Here is a 6,739-nt window from a genome sequence, read left to right on the forward strand (position 1 = left end):
TCAATGATTATCATAATTATATTTTTAAAATTTTTATATTTAATATGAGATGTTTATTCTGTATTTGATTATGTTTATCTGCAGTTAGTTACACGAATTCATATATGGAGCTTTAATAAGTTGTACTTACGCACAATCTACTTGTAATTTTGAGTTTTAAGTAACATGCATTAATAAACAATACCTTATGCATAAAAAGTGGTTTTTAAGTGTTTTTGTCAAATTATTTATAATATAGTATATATTAATAAATCAGTACCAAACAAATCATTAAAACTAAAGAAATATTATTAAATCATTATTTATTTTCAGATTCAAATTATAGTTACATGTGTGTGCTATGATTCCTTTATTTTCATCTGAATGTGAAAATTAAATAATTAGTAGATTCTTTTATGACTGATATTTGAATATAACAAATAAATATTTGTTAACGGAAATGTTATATCGTCATTTTATTTTATAATATTACTTTAACGGGTAAATTATATATTCCTTTCATTTATTGGTGTTAAATATTATTTGATTTTTTTCAAGTACTTAATCATTACAAATGTAAAAGTTTATTGATTTTTTTTCCATTTTAGTAAGTTTAATCATTTATTTATTCAAAAAAATAGGTACTTAGATCACTTAAAAAATGAAAGTACTTTTTGGAGTTTTTCATTTTTCATGTATTAGGTACTGTTTATTGATGCATATTACTTAAATTCAAAATCACAAGTAAATTGTGTATATATACAATTTATTAAAGCTTCATGTTTGAATTCGTGTAACTAACTACAGATAAATATAATCAAATACTTGATAAGTATCTCATTTTAAGTATAAAAAAATCTAAAATATATTTAGAATAATTATTATCTTTATAAAGAAACTATATTATTAAACCAAAAGTAAATAACTTCATTATTAATACTAAATTAAATTATAATAAAAAATTGAATTATAAAAATTACACAAAAGAAACTTAATCCTATTTGACCCACAAAATCACGGCATGATCACAACATTTTGAATTAACCCACATAAATTAATTGCATAAGTTTGTGATATAAAACAATAAATCAAAACGCTAAAAATTAAAATTAAGAACACGAAGAACATGTATGCTTCGACATTATTGAGCTCGGAATATGACATTTTGGTTCTTTTTGAATCGGTTCTTTTGTTTGAAAGTCTCGAGGTTTTTAGGGAGTTGGTTGAGTGGCTATGTTAGTTCCAGGATGTTGAATGGGTCTTCGGTAGGCATCATTATGTCCCAGAAGGGCTTGTTGTACATGATTAAAGCCCGAGTGTTGGTCGAAGATAGATCTTGAGGGGTTTGCCACGATCTTACTATAGGTTATCGTCTATGTGTTTTTTTTTTGAACGGAAACCAGACAAATTTATAAAACCATAAAAGAAGTACAACGATTAAAGAGGGGGGGGGAGGCAGTGGAACAAGGGGAACTGTTAGAGTAGCGAGCTCACGTGAAGGAGAGAGCGAAACCTAGTGCCTTCGGAGAAGGAATCATCATGTGTGCGTGTATGTCTTTGTGGTATATATAATATTAAACAAACAGTAGAGACAAAAAAACAAAGAAAATCGACAAAACTCAAGAACCAAACTGTGATTTTATGTTTTAATTATAATTTATTTTTTTAACATACAATGTTTTTACTAAAATTTTTTATCCCTGTTTTGTTTTGATATTCTCGATTTTGGTTTCTACACTTTTTTTATTACGAAATTTCCATCATGGTTTGCAATTTCTCTTGAATTTGGTATCTTCCACTAACGGCTGTTAACTTTCTTACTAACAGCTGCTAACTTTCATCCGCTAATTGAGGGGTATTTTTTTTATTACAACCCAATCTCTCCCACATGACCACACACTTAAATCAAATATTCATCTCCGATGACTGTAGTGTCTTACATCAATAGGGAACTTTTTTTTTTTAGATTAACCTGGATATCCAACCCGCTATGCGATCCGACTAATCTCAGGGCAACCACTTGCTTTGCCGATAGCTTGGAGTCACTGCGTTTGAACCTCTATGGCCACAAGGGGAGTTTTATTCCTCCTTGGATTTGAACCTGAGACCTTCTGATACTTTTGATCTTTGAAGTCAAGCTCAAACCAATAAGGCACCACTCTTGTGGTTAATAGGGAACTTCTTTGACACCTAGTCATAGAAATAATGGTCGAGAAGAGAACCTAAACTCAAACCCAAATCACTGGTGGTCATCATCATCATCATGGAGAGCCCATATCAAACCTAATGTTCATCGTCTTCTTCCACGATTATGACAGTAAATTACTTTATTGATTAGATTGATTGAGAATGCGTACTCAATATGCAAGGGTCAAACTAGTGAATGAGCCCCAAAATATACAATAACAAGAACATAAGTCAACAAGAACTTGAGAAACTAATTCAAATCTATTTCCCATCTCTATCACTTTAGCACCTTTATATTTGATTATTTAACAAGATGTCCCATATGTGGCATACGATCGCGTAAGAAAGCACCCAAACGGTTAAACCCAAGGTTAATTATAGCAAGAAAAGATCTGTTGAGTGTACTGCGTAGACACGAATCAGAAATCAAAGCACATTAATCAAAAATGCTGGCCGAGTTAGGGTAAACTGAAACTCAACATATGGCTGGTTAGTTCGTTTGGTTAATAATTAAGAAATAGATTATCAAATGATTAATAAATATAAAAAGTCGATGCACGATAGTTACATGATATATGATATCAAAATATCGTATAAGAACCATGATTACGTATTTTATATAGTAGTACCAATCAACTTAAATTGGTACTAATATGCATGATGTTGTCTGTATGCATGTCGGCTTATTTAGTTTGATACGAAATTGACACCACTACATAAATGCTATAATCGACTCGTGACTTTTCTTGATATCCCAAAACCATATAAAACATTAAAACTAGAAAAAAAAGGCATTAAAAATCCCGAGTAGCGTAAAGTTACTCGGGATTTTTTCTGTTTGTTCTTCAAGATTTCTGAAATTAGTCGATATGTACACAAACTGTTCCGAAAACTCATAGTTAACTTAAAAAAATAAAGATTGTTACGGATTGATTTAAAAATTAAATTTAAATGATTAAAATACATAGAAAATATTGTGTGTCAACATCATGGGCAGACAAGAAGAGCGCGTTAGATGTTATGGTGTTTCCCCTTATTTGGTTCTACCCCACACTCGAAAGACCTCTTTTGTTTTTTACTTTTTTGACTTTCTTTTTCTTTTTATTTTATAAATCAGAAGGATACTTGTATTGTGTAATGCATCGAGATACATCTTAATTTTATTTTTATTTCTTTTTATGTCGATATAATAGGGTTTTATGTGGTTTTGAAAAAAACGATAATGTTTTATTTTTGAATAAAATATAAATTTGAAAATATTATAAAACTTTGGAAAAAAATATATTGATATCAATATCAAATTTATTTTTATAAAATTTTGAAATGAGATGTTTATCAAATATTTGACTATGTTTATCTGCAGTTAGTTATACAAATTCAAATATGGAGCTTTAATAAGTTTTACTTATACACAATTACTTGTAATCTTAAATTTTAAGTAATATGCATCAATAAACCGTATTTTATGCATAAAAAATGGTTTTTAAAAGTTTTTGTCAAATGCTTTATAATATAACTAAAAGAGTACTCGCGCAATTCAGTGAGACACATCTCGATTTTAATGTTCTATTTTATTATTTGTGTCTATCGATGTTATAATACGATTTTATGTGTTTTTAAGAAAGCAATAATGATTTTATTTTTGAATAAAATATAAATTTGAAGATATATTATAAAAATTTGAAAAAAAAAATATATCAATGTTAATATTAAATCAACTATTTAAAAGTTCTCATTTTTATGTAATTTCTTTAATTTGTTTTTTATTATAATTTAATTTAAGTTTAATAATGAAATAATTTTTTTTTGGTTTAATAATATAACATTTTATAAAGATAATAATTAAGTATTHTGTTARAACTCAATGATTATCCTAATTATATTTTAGATTTTTTATATTTGAAATGAAATGTTTATCCAATATTTGATTATGTTTATCTGCATGAATTATACAGATTCAAATTTGAAGCTTTAATAAGTTGTACTTTTGCACAATTTACTTGTAATATTAAATTTTAAATAATATGCAACAATAAACCGTACTTTATGCATAAAAAATGGTTTTTAAGAGTTTTTATCAAATACTTTATAATATAGTATAGATATGATATTTTTAATTTTATTAAACAATTTATTGTTAAATAAATGGGTTAAGATCTCAAAAAAAAAACGATTAATAATGGATATTAATATTATTCACGAATTTTATTATCATCTATTCAAAATGTAAGATCTCAGGAAACCAAAATTTAAGGAAATATTTTTATATCTTCTTTTTATTTATGAGAAATGTAAAAAAGGATTTGAATCATTGATCACTTGTAATTTCAAATCCATTAATGAATGATATTTTATGTGGAAATTGATTTAGTGCATCTCGATGCATCTCATCCTAATATGTATACAAGGGTGAAGATCCCTTCTTACGTTTTTCACTTTAACTCTCTTTTTCATTAGAATCCAATCATGGTCTTGTTCCTCAATTGCCCGTCTTCGAAGATCAATAAGCTCATATGCAAGTAAAATGTATAAAATAATAGTATAATGTGCTATTCCATTTAACCAAAATAGTAAAAAAAAATACTGAATAAACGACATGTTTAATCTGAATACTGATGAAACAACAATCGTTTTGGTTTAGATGAGTTATTTGACTTCACAATCTAATTTTACACCAATAGATATGCCTCTCAACCACCTAAATTTCTGGATCAGCCACTACCTCCTAAAAAAACTCTGATTTCCTTCTGTTCTTCCCCAATTTCAGATTAAATTTTTATTGATTTATTGAAACAAAAATTGAAAAAGCTTTATGATACTTATTTTGGAACATTTGATTTAGGTTTAAGGTTGAACACATTTATTATTAATGAAAGTGTCACTAGAAAACAAAATAGCACATATAGATTGTTATAGATCATATGATAGGGGGTCCTACTAAATTTGATGATTTGGTATTCATTAAAACAAGTTGTAGACTGAACACGTTTTTTTGTTAAATGTCTTTTGATTGGAGAACACCATGATGTTTTTTTTGAAGTATATAATATTTATAGACGGTAAATGTAACAAATAAACTCATACACCTTTCTCACTTTTGGTGAGGTTTGAACCTTTAACCTCCTATGAAACTAAGGACTACGATACCGCTAGGCCGAATGCGCTTTGGTAGATGTTGTAAGAACTAAAAGTATCACAAAGTCTACATCATATTTGTATTGGTTATTAAATATCAAACATTATTCAATCTACTTATTACATTTTAAACTAAAAACGTTTTAAATGTTCGAAATTCAAGATAATTCCTAAAACTCAAAATCATTTTGTATGGTCTCTCTCTCTCTCTCTCTCACACATACACACACACACACATATATATATATATATATATATAGAGAGAGAGAGAGAGAGAGAGAGAAGTAATCAATTGCAAATCATCCTCATTTGTAAAAAACTCTACAAATCAATCTCATCCATCCATTTTTAGGATCAATAATCAAGATTAAATAGTGTTATATTAGGAAACTAAAAAAAAGTTTAATTTTTAATTAAAAAAGGGTAAAATCGGCAAATCACCCATATGAATCTGTTTCACTGTATGAAACTGTATTTCATCACTGTCCTCTTCACTGTATGTAACTATTTCACTGAATGAGCATGTATTTCACTGTATGCAACTGTATTTCATCACTGTATGAAAAACATTATTTCATCACTATATGAATCCGGTTCACTGTATTAATATGTATTTCTTAACTAGACGAACATGTATTTCTTCATTATATGAATCTGTTTCACAGTATTCATTCACATGTGTGAATCTGGTTCACTGTATGAATCTGTTTCACATTATTGTATTAATCTGTCATCTTCATTGTATACAACTATTTCACTGTTTCACCATTTTATATTTAAAAACAATTGATTTACACCTTCCATATAAACGGTTTCTATATTTACGTTTCCATATTTAAAAATAATTAAATCATTTTCAATATTATATTTAAAAATAATTGATTTACACCTTCCATATAAAACGGTTTTTATATTTACGTTTTCATATTTAAAAATAATTAAATCATTTCCAATATTAACCATTATACAGTAAAATGACGATTATATCCTAATTAAAATTAAAGAATAAAAAACGGAAATTTACTATTGGTCGAGAGTGGTTTGCATAGTTTTCACGAATCAGACGGTTTGTAATCTAATTCGCCTCTCTCTCTCTCTCTCTCTCTCTCTMTMTATATATATATATATATATATATATATATACTAGAAAGGTGCTCGCATAATATAGCGAGATATCTCTCAATTTTAATATTTCGTTTTATTATTTATCTATAGCGATGTAATATGGCTTTTAGTTGTTTTAAGAAAGCGATGATGTTTTTATTTTTTGAATAAAATATACATTTAAATATACCATAAAAAATTTGAAGAAAAAAAATATGTTGATATTAGTATCAAATTTACTATTTAAAGTTCTGGTTTTTTTGTTTAATTTCTTTAATTCAATATTTTTTTATATTTACTAACGAAGTAATATATTTATTGTTTAATAATATAA

Source organism: Cynara cardunculus, assembly GCF_001531365.2.
Source record: "Cynara cardunculus var. scolymus isolate 2C chromosome LG 2, CcrdV1, whole genome shotgun sequence".
NCBI classification, from domain to species: domain Eukaryota; kingdom Viridiplantae; phylum Streptophyta; class Magnoliopsida; order Asterales; family Asteraceae; genus Cynara; species Cynara cardunculus.